The 10176-nt window shown below is 50.1% G+C and overlaps 1 long non-coding RNA gene across 3 annotated transcripts in view; it reads right to left on the reverse strand.

Moving 5' to 3' along the window:
- The window catches only part of LOC135175941 (uncharacterized), a 43788-nt gene extending 34027 nt beyond the window's left edge, over positions 1-9761 (reverse strand). The window contains exon 1 of one of the 3 annotated variants that reach the window (XR_010302510.1): positions 9184-9760. This is a non-coding gene — a long non-coding RNA (uncharacterized LOC135175941). Of the gene's footprint in view, positions 1-9183 lie in introns of all 3 variants that reach the window. The other 2 variants (XR_010302511.1, XR_010302509.1) reach the window with 2 other exon arrangements.
- Between the last annotated feature and the right edge of the window lie 415 nt (positions 9762-10176).

Raw genomic sequence — 10176 nt, forward strand, 5'->3', positions numbered from 1 at the left:
TAGTCCTATCACAACCTGACATCCAACAAAGTCCTTCACCAGCTTTCTTGTAGGCCCCCTCAGACACTGGAAGGCCACAATAAGGTCTCCTTGGAGCCTTCTCCTCTTCAGACTGAAAAGCCTCATCTCTCTCAATCTGTCTCCACAAGAGACGTGCTCCAGCCCTCTGATCATCCTCATCGCCCTTCTCTGGACACACTCCAGCACTCCAGATTTCAGTGAGTGACTGGCTTCCTTGCCACCCCTGAGCAAAATTCTGCATTGAAAACTTCCACCCAGTCAGAGAACCACAAATGAGCTGCAGAAAGAGGGATATTTTTGTGGCAGTGTTAGACCTGTGTCAGGGACAGGCTGTCCCTAGGGCAGTTAAACCTATCTGACAGTCATAGCCAGGCATCCTGTCTCTGACAGTGGCCCGTAACAGATGCCTAGGGAAGAGATAAATGCCAGGAAAGCCTGTAGTGACACTTCCCCAGAAATACCAGAGACTTCCTGAACCAGAGATACTATCTCTGTATTTAATAGCTCTCAGTGTTTTTTTCATCCACCACTGTGTGTAAAGTAAATTGTGTGAAAAAGCATGTTCTGTTGTTCTAAAAGCTGCTACCTCACATTGTAGTCTGATTCTCCTTAGTATAATGACAGCTTCCTCATCACTGTTCCTGTACCACCCCAGATGTGACAGATCCTGGAGCCCCATCCTAGCTGACTGCACCTGCTTGTTGTAACCACAGCAATACGAGATGCAGATACAGGCAACCATTCTCTGATTCCTCTGAGTTTGGTCAGGTCTTAAAAACATTGAGTAAGGCTTCAAATCAGCATAGCCTCTCACTGTTGTTTTCCAATGAGTACCAGAATGAGGACAGAAATCATCAGCAGACAATCAAATGTGCAGTAACAGATTGATATGGCAGCCACCTCCTAACTGATTGCTGCTTAGTCATTTCTCCCTTCACCTCCAGTGATCAGCCCCACCTCTGCTACTTCATCCACAGCCTCTTTCTCTGGGACATCCCTAACACAGACTAAAAACATCTGGCTGCACTCTCAGGAAACTGCAGGAGCAGGGGAAAGCAGGTCTTGTGTCTGAGCCTGCTCCACGTGTGCAAGCATTATTTTAAAACCACCATGCAAAGGGTTGCAGTTTCCATCAGCCAGGGCATGTCTGAACTTCTGAGGGACAAGGCTTTGCATTTCATAAACCAGAAAGAGTGGCATATGCCACTGCTGTTGCTGTGGCAATGCCCACGTGCAGTGAGTGCTGTAGCATAAAGTCATATCTGGAAAAATCACACAGCTACAACACAATTTAACCCTCCCAGAATGGCTCTTATTTAGCTGGTGGATATGTCTCACATTTAACATTTTCTTTCCAACATTGCTATGAGGAGGTAGAGCATGCCTCAGTCTCAGCTCACCAGAGACTGCCTTAGCTGCTCTCCCACTCTGCATAGCTGGGAGACACATCACCCGCTGAATCATCTGGACCAATGAGAAAGGAGTTTCTGCTTGTGCCAGCACAAAGCCCCTGACTTGCTCCACATACTCATACTATTGGGGCACCAGACAAAGTTGGGGCATCCCCATGTGCAGGGGTGAGGGCGGCAAAGAGGAAATGGATGAGAGAAAGGAAGGTGCAACAGGCACAGAAAACGTAATCCAGAGAACAAATCCGGGATTCATCACCTGTGTTGCTCTCCAACCACAGGAAATACCGCACTGAATCTCCAGCAAGTAGTGATGCCCAGCTCATTACACAGGCACTGTACTGCTTGGCTCTCTATCAAGGACACAACTCCTGTCTTGCACCTGAGGTACAGCTTGCAGAAGGGAACAAGACAGCTCAGTATCTTGTCTGCCCAGATATGGAGGCACCATGAGCAGACAAGGATGGACCCTCTCTGAGGATGAGTAGCTCTGGCTGAGCTGCTGCTGCAAGGGGCTGTTAAAGCAAGGAGTTTATCTGGATAAAGACACATTTCCCTCTTTGGAGGAGTTTGGAGGCTTGTAAGTCAGTCCTTGTCCTTCAGCTGTTCTGTCTCCTTAGGCTTCAAGACTACCCAGCCAGTCCATGTCTCTATCAGACACACAGGCCTTGACAAAGCAACTGCTACCAGACTGGTAATGACAAACCCTCTGTCTGCTATTTTTCACCCAGACCCTGAGGAGCCTCAATGCTCATGCTCTGTTCAGAGCTGTGACAAATATGCTGATATGAGGACCCCCACTAGCACTTCAGAAACCCACAGCGTTTGTTGATCATGCAAAATCAGCATGTGTGAAAAGCAGTGATTTCCATCAGAGAGAATAAAATGCACTTTGGCTTTTCAAAGGCTTCAGCATGTGGCAGCTCCTACCACAGAGGGTGAACACAAGTCCAGAGGATCTCAAGTCCACTTGAGCCACAACAGGGCCCTTCCCTCACCTACATAAGCCTGTTTCAGAGCCTTGGCTGAGTGTCTTTGTTCATTACCCCTTTTATCTGCCCTGCAAAAGGAGACCTTTGCTGAACCAGAGACTGCTTCTGCTCCTCAGGTTTCAATGTAATTTAATTTTTGAATAGGCTGCTATATTTTGGAATAGAAAGGACAAACCCTGATCTGCTTCCAACAGGAATCTCCAATACAAATAACTGATATTTTCTGTTCAATCATGGGAAGGGGAAAGGGAAGGGGAAAGGGAAGGGGAAAGGGAAGGGGAAAGGGAAGGGGAAAGGGAAGGGGAAAGGGAAGGGGAAAGGGAAGGGGAAAGGGAAGGGGAAAGGGAAGGGGAAAGGGAAGGGGAAAGGGAAGGGGAAAGGGAAGGGGAAAGGGAAGGGGAAAGGGAAGGGGAAAGGGAAGGGGAAAGGGAAGGGGAAAGGGAAGGGGAAAGGGAAGGGGAAAGGGAAGGGGAAAGGGAAGGGGAAAGGGAAGGGGAAAGGGAAGGGGAAAGGGAAGGGGAAAGGGAAGGGGAAAGGGAAGGGGAAAGGGAAGGGGAAAGGGAAGGGGAAAGGGAAGGGGAAAGGGAAGGGGAAAGGGAAGGGGAAAGGGAAGGGGAAAGGGAAGGGGAAAGGGAAGGGGAAAGGGAAGGGGAAAGGGAAGGGGAAAGGGAAGGGGAAAGGGAAGGGGAAAGGGAAGGGGAAAGGGAAGGGGAAAGGGAAGGGGAAAGGGAAGGGGAAAGGGAAGGGGAAAGGGAAGGGGAAAGGGAAGGGGAAAGGGAAGGGGAAAGGGAAGGGGAAAGGGAAGGGGAAAGGGAAGGGGAAAGGGAAGGGGAAAGGGAAGGGGAAAGGGAAGGGGAAAGGGAAGGGGAAAGGGAAGGGGAAAGGGAAGGGGAAAGGGAAGGGGAAAGGGAAGGGGAAAGGGAAGGGGAAAGGGAAGGGGAAAGGGAAGGGGAAAGGGAAGGGGAAAGGGAAGGGGAAAGGGAAGGGGAAAGGGAAGGGGAAAGGGAAGGGGAAGAGATGTCAGTGAAATGGAATCTGTTTCTCTTCGTCCCTACTCTAAAAAATAGAAATCAAGGGAGGAAAGCACATCAAGAATACAGTCAGGCACATATGATAGGAAATTAAGTTGCACCTCAGCCTAAGAAGTCCAACGTGACTAAGCAACTGTGATGATCTATGAAAACAGGAATCCCCCAATGATATTCATGCTGAGTTGTGTCAGTGAAGGACAATTAGCTCAAAGTTTTATTCAAAGACTGGCTGACTCCAGAGTTACTGCAAGCACATTTCCTGGCAGCTGGCAGTCCTCTGGGGCTCTCATTTCACAGCAGGCAGTATGGAGCACCACACTGCTCTACTAACGATCTGCATTTGGCACTTGTGGGCTTCCCTGGACCCTTTCCTCCCAGAGCAGGACCTTGGAGTTTACTCTCTCCCCTGTCTCACAGAAACCCACCTGTGAGCTCGCATTTCATTCCAACATGAAGTGTTTGGATTCACAGATGTCAAAGCCCTGTCTGGCCATCCATCTCTTCACCTGTAGAGCATGCCTCACTCTTGCTTTGCACGTATCAGATGAGACCACCTCTAACTCTCTCTGCAAAGATCACATGGCTGATGCCTAGAGTCTGAGGACTGGGCAGGAAGGAGAGTGCTGTACTACTAAGGTAGAAAAAAACTCTTTTTCATGAGGAAACAGCATTGGGTTCAAGACTTTACACTACTTCCCCAAGCTTACAAACAGCACTAGCTTCCTGTCACAGCATTACTGGTCTCTCACCAGCTTTCCTCTCACCCTTCTTAAATAATCCCATGGTGTCTCTATCCAGACATCTTATCTAGAATGGCATTCGAAAGCCCTTCCTTTTCCCTTTCCCTTTCCCCTTCCTCTTCTCCTTCCCATCCTCTTAACTCCTAACTCCATCTGCTCTGTTTTGCATTTGCTCTGTTCAGCACGGGGATTCTTGAGGATGTCAGACAACACATGATCTATATTTGCAGTACATAAAATCCCAAAGGCACCTCTGGTGTCAGAGCTATACAAGTGAGTGCCTGGCATCAAGAGCCAAACAAGTCAGTCACCCATGTGTGGGTATGTTTTGGTTTGCACCTTCACTTTGTATTTCACAGGGAAAAAGGCAAACAGGTTTCCCTTGGATAATAGCTCATAAAAAGAGGCCTAAATCTCAACCTCTAATTCTGTCCTTCACACCAGCACAGGCTTTAGGTTATCAGCCTTGTCTTTCTAACAATTATTAACTGCCCCCAACCCCCTACTGAAACAGGTTGGAGAGCTTTAGGAGCTAAATCCTCCTCCAGAGTTTTGAACAAGTTTCACAAGATGGTTCAAAGCCTCCACAGCTGGAGCAGTGATACAATGTCATGTGCTGCAGATAAAGCATTAATACTTGTCCATAATGGATTAGCTAGGATGTGTTTCATGTTTCCTCCACCTGTTGCCCCCCTCTTGTTGAGTCCTCCCTTCCCTGGGGTTTTGCCTTCATAACTTAAGATGTCTGTTTGTGGGGAAGCAGAGCTTGGTTATCATTACTTCTTTTTTTCATTCTACTTTCTTGTCTCATCCTGACACAAGAACTCAGAAATTCCCAGGAGTGAGCTGCATGGTCTGGGAAGAAGGAAAACAACCACAGCTTCCTCTAAGGCTCTTAACCTAACCAGAAGTACAGGTAAAGGAGGGCACACAGTACCTTCTTTACCTTAAGAGACAGTTGTAAATTAATTTACATATTACACTAAGGGGGATTACTTGGCTTGATACATTATGTAATTATCTGGACCAGCTGGTGGGGAAAATGATGACCAAAAGCAAGCTCCTGCTCTGCTGCACAGACAGAATTTCTGTCCCCATACCTACACACTCAGTCACGGTCCCAACCTTTCATCTTCGTTCACTGAGCAGGTATATTAAGTATATAAGGTAACTTAAGGTATATTAAATATATAAGGTATCTTAATATACCTACAAGTATTTAGTCAAATATACCTACTTTGACTTCCCTGCCAAACATATATGACCTCCCAGAAGGGAGAAGAATAAAGATCTGTGCATGCAGACCTGAAAGCAGGCCCACGCACATGATCTCAGACAGGCTTGGGGGTGGGTGAGAAAGGGTAAATGGCTGGAGCTCAGGAAACCTCGGTCCTTTCTCACTTGGACCACAAATTTCCTTAGAAAGTTTGGTTTCTGACTCACTTTTTCCACTAAGAACACAAAATAAGCATCTGGTGCTTTATGCAAAGTGCCCATATACCCCTAAAAACTGTCTTGAGATACAAGGTGTGGTGGAGGGGCAGCAGCCCCAAAACAGAGGCTTCTCTATGCCTCTACATGCCTGGACATGTTTTTCTGCCAGAACCCATGGCAGTAAACAGGTTGTGCAACAAACACACACCCAGTCCGTGTACCCCTGGGGTCCGCCCAGGTAATCCCCTATTGGGAAGGTCCAGGCAAACAGCTACTGCCTATTAAGGTAAGGTTTGGCTTACTGCCAGCCTGATTGGTCACTTTAGATGTCCAAATGAGCCACGAATCTCAGCTCAGAGCCTATAAAGAGGGGTGCAAAGGAGCACCACGTGGTCAGAGGTTCAGAAGTTCAGAGCATTCAGAGCGTTCAAGCTCAGCTCTCTGATCCATGTAGCAGCACCCTGCTGCCCTGACCTGCTTGCATGGCCTGGACACAGGAACAGGCCTCGCTTGCAAACATTACTGAGGCTCAGCCCTCTTGCATTGATCTCAAGGCGCAGTTAAGCTGTCTGCGAACCCTTTGAGAAGCAGAGCGCATGCACACCTGCACTTCATACATATATGGGGAGCTGAGAGCCCCCTGCCTGAGCCTAGAGCAGCCGTACAGACTGGCTTGCTAGCCTGCATTTATCTATGGAGCTCAAGTCTCCCTGCAGCACGGCATAGACCCTGCTTGCCAGCTGTCCTGTAAGCCTGGAAAGATCCAGGCCCAGCAGACCTTCAGACTGTCTGCAAACCCACAAACACAGCCTGCTAGCTGTGAGACCGTGTTAGAAGCTGCACAGACAAATCCTTCTCCTGCACCTGGAAATCCTGCCAGCTGACCATCCCTGGACACACACGGCATCCAGAAGCAGCAGCATCAAGGTAGAGACCAGTTCACCCCAGGAGAGAAGGTCAGAAAATCCTATTTACCCCAGAGACTGGGAACTTTATCATTCCCCTGTAAGCCAGGACAGACTCCAGCCTTCACCAAGACCCGAATACTGGGCACACGCTGTGACAGGATCCCGGGAGGGTGATTAATGATTAATACTTAAGAGCAACACATCTAAGCAAGCTTTAATTCCTTTGTACTATAAGTCATCTCTACCTGAAGAGCAGACACAGTTTCAGCCCTTGCTGGGCAGACAGTATAGTTGTTAAGAGGCATTAAGCCTAAGGGAATCTTTCTCTCTGTCTATAGTTGTTGATAATTTGATATTTCCATTTAAGAATCAATCCCTGTGAATATATCCCAAGCTGTTTTCATAAACTTGCACTACGAACCTGATGTCATAGTGGTTGGGGGTGGCTCCCCTAACAGGGGAGGAATAAGAGAATCCCCTCCACAACACAAGGTCTGTGAAAGCCTGGTACCTTAAACCATATGTAGCCATTTAAGACCAGATTAAAAGCCAAACACATGAGGTGACGAAGCACATCTGTAGTCAAGTGGTGATCTGAATCTAGAGCTGCAGTTCATTTTCAGCTTATTTCTCAGACAGTCTGGCTATGCCTCCATTTCCCAATCAAATTGGGTGGAAAGGATTCCCCTCTCTCACAAACAAAGCCAAAACCATTCTGATACTGCATTTAGGTATTAAGGACCAAGGACTGGTAGTAGTGCCAAGAATCACAAATTAGAATTCAACATCATTTTTAGCAGCAAAGTAGGGTCAAATGTCTTCAAACTTCAGTTGCCTCAATGCCTGAATGGCAAGGAGGGCTGTGACAGAAACACTTTGGGGACAGGTCACTGTGGCAACCAGCAGTCAATAAAACACTCTGCTTGCTCCCACATCCCAGTTGAAGGCCAGCAGACTTGAGTTGAAGGCAGTATCACAGTATCAGTATCACAGTATCATCATCAGGGTTGGAAGAGACCTCACAGATCATCAAGTCCAACCCTTTACCACAGAGCTCAAGGCTAGACCATGGCACCAAGTGCCACGTCCAACCTTGCCTTGAACAGCCCCAGGGACGGCGACTCCACCACCTCCCCGGGGAGCCCATTCCAGTGTCCAGTGACTCTCTCAGTGAAGAACTTTCTCCTCACCTCCAGCCTAAATTTCCCCTGGCACAGCCTGAGGCTGTGTCCTCTCGTTCTGGCGCTGGCCACCTGAGAGAAGAGAGCAACCTCCTCCTGGCCACAACCACCCCTCAGGTAGTTGTAGACAGCAATAAGGTCACCCCTGAGCCTCCTCTTCTCCAGGCTAAACAATCCCAGCTCCCTCAGCCTCTCCTCGTAGGACTTCTGCTCGAGGCCTCTCCCCAGCCTCGTCGCCCTTCTCTGGACACGCTCAAGCATCTCAATGTCCCTTCTAAACTGGGGGGCCCAGAACTGAACACAGTACTCAAGGTGTGGTCTGACCAGTGCAGAGTACAGGGGCAGAATGACCTCCCTGCTCCTGCTGGCCACACCATTCCTGATGCAGGCCAGGATGCCACTGGCTCTCTTGGCTACCTCGTGGCAGACTCTCTTGGCAGCCTCGTGTTGAAGGCAAGCAGCCTGTCAGATCATTAATGTGGTCTCCTGTAGGGTGTAAGCTGTAATGCATAACCCAGTGTTTTCTCTCAAGCCTTGCAGCTTGAGACTGACTAAAGCACAGCCTCCAGAAAGTGGCGGCTTAATGTACCGAACGAGTCCCTACCGCTGGTGTGAAGGGTCGCGCCCGCTCTCTGTGAGCGGGGAGGCGGCGGCCCGGCTCGGGTCCCTGCACTTGTCACTCGAGGAGGAGGACATTGCCTGCACTTGCCAGAGGCAGCCACACGCTTTGCAGCCCGGCTCGCATCAGCGTCTGCGTTGTCTCCGTCACGGCGGCGGCGGAGCCGAGCCGCCAGGCAGGGCACGCCGCAGGCTGCCGCCGCAATAGCGCGGCCGGGCCGGGAGAACGCAACGGCTGCGTCACACCCTGCGGCTGCGGACACAAAGCACCTCTGGCCCCGGCGAGGGCGCGCCGAGGCGGCCCGCAGGCTTCCGCGGCAGGAAGGTGGTCTGTACGCCATCACTGATGTCAGGACTCTTTGACAGGGGGAGGTGAGGAATTCCCCTCCTCCCGGCTGCTCAACACCCCCCTGCCAGCCAGCTCCGTCGCCCTTTGCTTCCTCCAGCCCAAAATCGCCTCCTCTGCTGAGGTCGGTGCAAGCGGCGGTGGGACTGTGCCCCGGCGCTGATCCAGGCTGGCGCACACATCCAAACCCAAACCACAGCCCGTTTGCTCAGCAGGGCTATTTTCAGCCCCAGCAGCACGACAGACACGGCACCGCAGAGCTGCTGCAAGTGAGGGCAGGAAATGCCCTTCCTCCTACTGCTAAAACTAAGCCACCAAAAACGTAGGGATAAGTTTAAGGAGTTTTATTTTGGCAAGCAAGCAGCAGCGCTGGGCGCAGGGGAGTTTAGCTGCGCAGCTGCGCACTGTGCACATGCAGCTGCAGCGTTTTTATTTCCCGCTCAGACACATACTCACAAAGCAGCTTAATAACACAAACACTTCCGAGGAGTTTGTGGAGTTACCTGGAGCTGTTGTGCATGCCTGCTAATCCTCCTGGGGGTCTCTCTGGTGGCCGTGAGGCTGAAGGAACGAGTCTTCCTCAGGTGTCTTTGTGACTCGGCTATTTGCGTCTTCACAGTCGCCTGCTTTACGGTCTCTTACCTGCCACGCTCATGGCGTTTTCTGCTGTCGTTCATCCCTAGCCTTGCTCAGTTAGCTCTGCACCCCCTGTTTTGTTCATGTCCCCTATTCACAGGGGGCTATCTCTTCACAGTGCTTTCTGTTATCGCTCGTAGGTTCCAACGTCTCCAGCTTAGTTAGCTCCAACACACTCTGCCCTGCCATTCTCCTAGTGACACATTCTCATATTCTTACATTCTGCTTTGCCATTCTCTAATTGACACGGGTACTATTTTTCACACTACTACCCCCTGCTTGTCCCTGTCCCCATCCCCACTCAAAGGAGAGGTTCCCGTTGCCTCCTTTGTGTTGGCTATGGGGTTCCTAAGACCTAAATTAACTCGTTAATACAGCAGAAAAGGACCTGTTTGCCTTGCGCGGGTTTTCTCCCGTCGCTGAGACAACCTGTGAGTCCAGGTTAAACCACTCTAAAACCTTATAAAGCCCTCTGGTGATTTCAGCAGCTGTGGTCGGAGCACAGCTGCCCTGCGCAGCGTGGGGACGGCACAGCAGCGGGGCGGGCAAGGTGAGAACGAGGCTCAGGGCTAGAGCACTACACAGCTTCATCTCTTAAGGAAGCAGTGGTGGCCTGGACGCACCACCTGTGGAACGATCCCAAACGAGCCTGTTTTTTTTGCAGCAAATAAGGCATGATTTCTTCTTAACAGCAGAAGGAAACAAGTCAGACCTAGAGGAGCACACACAATGTAGTAAAGTGACTTCCAAGAAGGCCAAAGGCATCCTGGCTTGTATTTAAAATGCTGTGGCCAGCAGGAGTAGGAAGGTGATTGTCCCCTTGGACTCAGCTTTGGTGAGGCCACAGCTCGAGTGTTGTG

This window comes from Pogoniulus pusillus, chromosome 6 (genome assembly GCF_015220805.1).
Source record: "Pogoniulus pusillus isolate bPogPus1 chromosome 6, bPogPus1.pri, whole genome shotgun sequence".
NCBI lineage: Eukaryota > Metazoa > Chordata > Aves > Piciformes > Lybiidae > Pogoniulus > Pogoniulus pusillus.